Source organism: Arachis ipaensis, chromosome B04 (assembly GCF_000816755.2).
Source record: "Arachis ipaensis cultivar K30076 chromosome B04, Araip1.1, whole genome shotgun sequence".
NCBI lineage: Eukaryota > Viridiplantae > Streptophyta > Magnoliopsida > Fabales > Fabaceae > Arachis > Arachis ipaensis.
Window position 1 is genome coordinate 132,292,730 of NC_029788.2, and position 4,721 is coordinate 132,297,450.

Here is a 4,721-nt window from a genome sequence, read left to right on the forward strand (position 1 = left end):
AATATCATGGTCCAGTAGAAAGTAGCCTTTAGTGAGTTGATCTTCTACAAAAGCAGAATATAGAGGATTAGGTGTTGCTAATTCAGATATTATTTAGGTTCAGAATCTTCTTCAAGAACTTTGAATTCAACAAACTGCACCACCTATTTTCTATTGTGATAACAGCAGTGCAATATTACTAGCAGCTTGTAAATCTCGAGTAATTAGTAAATAATTAACCAATAAATTAATTATTTGAAAAAAGTTAGAAAATCAAATTTTATAGTTTTATGAAGTAGAAATAATTAAAATATAAATTGTAACACTAATTTTAAAAATTTTGGCACAAAAACAGACCAACAGATCGAATCGGGTCCAAACCGGGCCCAAGGCCCAGCCCATTTACTTTCTTCTAAGTGGCTTCAGCCACTTTTCCCTCAGGCAAAAGGGAATTCACGCAGAGAAGGGATAAAATCGACGCCGAAAATTCACCAAAATTCAATCGCTCGTAACTTTCAGTCTAGAGTTCCGATTGATGAGCCATTAGCGGTCACACATTTGTCTCAAAATTTTCTAAAAAACTCATAAATCAATTTGGTAATAATTTAGGAATTTCTTACTTAATCATTCTTCCCCATTTCAAAATCTAAGATTTTGATTTTGAGAGATTATGTGGTTTTGATGTTCTAGGGTCAAATTAGCTCATGGATAGTGTTGGGCTTTGTTTATTTCATCCGTGGATAAGGTAAGGAACTGTTGAACCCTTGTGAATTGGTGATTTAGTGAGCTCAATGTTGATTATAGTGATATTGTGTGAATTAGATTATGTTCTTGTTGATTTGGAGTTCAATTGGGCAGTTTGGAACGAAATTCGGGTGATTAAGCTTGAAGAATTGACATTTGGAAGCTTGGAGCTTGTGAAATGAGAGGTTTTTGAGTTGTTCTAAACTTAGGGAGGAATTGACCAAGGTATGATTTTGGTTTCTCGTAGATAAAATATAATGTAACGTGAAAACTTAGACTAGAAGACCATAAGACAGGAATGAACTGAATAAATTATTGATGGATTATGTATATGGTATACGATGTGTGTATAAAGGATAAATGAATTTGTATGTATTGGATTGTGATTTTGATGAGTATAAAATAAACATCATTGTTGATGTGTTGAGAATTGATGGTGAGTTTGTGACATTGAATTGAATGGATTGGTTGAGAATTGATGATGAGTATAAACGGTTTGTTATTGGAGTTGGTTGGTTTTTGAAAAAATTTAATATTGGAATAGGTTTGATTTTAAAATGATTTGATACTAGGAATGATTTGAATGAATGAGAGGTATTTGGTTTGATGGTTGGGACCCTTGAAGGGTGGCAGAAGTTTGAGTTTTAGGGGAGATGTTGTCGAAATTTTTAGAAGAATTATAAGAAGTTTTATTTTGGTTAATTTGGATCGAAAGAATTATATTATTTTATTTTGATTTATTTAAGAAAAGAATGAATTATGTTTGAGTCTAAATGATTTGGTTTTGAAATGAGATTGGTTGTCGCTCCCCTAGGCTGTATTTGTTTACAGAGACAGGACACTGTGACAGGGATACAGAGACACAAAATCGTGTTTGACAAAAGAGACATGGACAAAGATAATGTGTCCAGAGACACTGAATTAGTGTATTTTGTGTCCATCCTGACAGGAAGGACACAGAAACACTAACAAAGGACACAACTTATTTTTCATTTTTTCTTTCATTATTCTAGTTAATTTTTCATAATTATATTTTTTATTATTATATTTTTCATCTCAAATTTTTTGAATGAAAAAAATAAGAATAAATTGGATTTTCATAATTTGTTCTAGTTTATCACCAATTAGAATACATGAACACAAAGTTTTGTGTCTCTATCCATCAGTTCTTGTTCTGTCCTGTTCTCAGTGTCTTGTCCTGTCTTGTTCTCAGAAACAAACGCAGCCCTAAAGTCTAGAGGCCTTGTCGAGGGTTTAACTAATAAATAGTTTTCCTTTTTTCTTTTGAAAAGAGTTTAAATTCGAAAATGGTTTTGAAGTTAGCTCAGGAAATATGTAAATGAATGAGATATGTGATTTCGGGTAAGAGGCAGTGACGTTGTCCGCTTATTCAGGAAAAGAAATGAGGAAAAAGAATGATGAAAATTGAGTTTGAATTGATGAAATGTGAGTGTATGAGAGAGGGTATAAGGGTGGTAATGATATATTGTGGCTATGATTGATTAATTGAGGAAGTGCGGAAGGTTGCGAATATGCTAGAGATGCATATACGAGTTAATGAATGTATGAATGGTTTATAATGAATTTGAAAATGAAACTATTTTTGGACTTGACCTGGCAAAGATAGTGGTGATTTACCGCTTGTTCAGTGTCAATATGTCTGTGGGGATCGTGGTAATTTACCGCACACAAGTGTGCTGTTTTTCAATTGAAAACGTCTGGGAGGATCGAGGTGGTTTACCGCTCACCAGCTGAGGATCGTGGTACTGTACCGCTCACTAGTTTTCAAGAAAACGATGTCTGGGTTAGCTACTGGACATGTCGGGTTGACTTTATAACCGACAGATGAGACTTATCAGCCGTAAGGCAGGCATACATCATGTGCATTTGTGTGATTTATTTGAGAATGCTTTGCTTTGGCTTGCATAATTGTTTGACTATAATTAATTGCTATATGTCTTATCTGCTGTATTTGTTATCCATGCTTGTACTTTTCTTGTCTGTTTTGCTTGTGCTTGCATCTGAGAGGTCCCTTGTCTGGCAAAGGAGTGACTGTTCCACCAGCATTTTTGGAAGGCTGGAGGAAGCAGAAAGTGAAGGGTTAAGTTAGAAATTGATTCAGGACTTGAGAACCTTACCGTTACCTACTTTTTGATTTAGTTTACTTTCCTTAAGTTTTTATTCTGAGTGTCGGAGTTCTAGGAATGCTTTTACTTTTTTTTGGGACCTTATATATTATTTATGTGAGCACCTTTACCATACTAAGAACTCCTGGTTCTCATTCCATACATATGTTGTTTTTAGATGCAGGTCGTGAGGCACCGCACTGAGCATTTTGGAGACTCTTGGGAGCGAAGAACTATTTTGGGACTCGGTGTTTGTATTTTGTTTATGTTTATATATGTATATAGGTTCTCCGCTTTATGTATAACTTGTATGTTTGTCCCTCTTAGAGGTTGACTTGGAGAAACATATATTTTTTTTATGTTTGGGTCACTTTTGGGTTATATATACTCTGGTTGCCCTTTGCTTCGCAGGCCGAGTTTAGAGCTTGTTATTTTATATTTTTTGAGCTCTAATCTTATATATATATTATCCTTTCCGTTATATCTTATCTACCTTTTTGCTTAATATTTCGTGAGTGATGCGTTTTCTGTTTCATTTTTGTTTAATTTCTCTTTCAAGGTTCCTACTTACAACTTCCTTCAATTATATTACATTAGTATTTTTATTTTCAGAGGTCGTATTGTCTCGCCACCTCTGATTTATATCCTAAATATAAAGCTCTGTATGGTAGGGTGTTACACAACTAATTCTATCTTTCACTCTCAGCTTGCACCAAATATTTTGAATTGAATCTTCACTTTGTTTGAGAGAGAGTAAATCAAAAGAAATTGAGTGTAGTTCATATAAGGTCTATTGATATGATTGCTGATATATTCACTAAAACATTGTCCATCAAAGTTTCTGAAAAATTTCGAGACAAACTTAATTAAAGGAACATTTAAAGAGTGACTTTAAGTTTGAGGGAGGTTATTAGAAAATATAGATTCATATAAATCAAGAATTAATCAAGATTAAAGAACGCTCAAAATTAATTCTTGCTGTTCTTGTATAGTTTTCTCTTTGGACTCTTAACATAATTGTTCTATTTCCTGTTAAGGCTCAACTTCTATATATAGCATGTGCTATAACTATCTAAAACACAATTCAATCTCTATCAATACACTCAGTTCTATTCATTTACATTTTATCACTACTTTCCTAATTCTCTTTAGTGTTTATTAATTCTGGTTTTCTTTGATATAGTCACTAAAAATAGCATTTCTCATCATTCCTTTGATTTTACTTTTGTTATTCTTTTCCAACTAAACCATATAAAATAATTCCAATTCCTAGGTATCATTCTCTTTGAACTATGTAGCTTAATAATAAGGTGTGAAAAAAGGGAACAAAGTTAATACTTATTAATCAATCAATAAGTAAAGTTTTTTGCTTGGTTATATATAGTGCGCTATAGTTTTATATTCGCCATCTTTAATTTATTATCTACTTTATGAATTTAAATCATGATTGTGAATTTATTTATAAACTGTAATAATGCTATAAGCCTAATAAGATGGCTAGTAGGGTAACTAAATAATTCTCACAATAATAATATGCAAAAGGTATGTAAATTTGTCACAATAATAATTGTTAATGAATAGTTCTACTACACCGTAAGGAAAAAGCTGTTGCCACAACAATAAAGTTTAGACTAACAAAATAAATAATAAAAAATAATGACTTTCTTTTCTTCTTCTGCAACAAAGCCAAAGGGAAACCAAAGGTACATTCGATTGTGACACTTCCACCCAAAACCTCCCCACCATGAGTCCATGACTCATCACCTTTTTTCTTTTAAATTCCATGTTATTATGCTAAAAGCTTTTCTAAGAGACCTAAAAAATTATAGAATATAGAAGAATATAATGCCCATATATTATTCATATGGATAT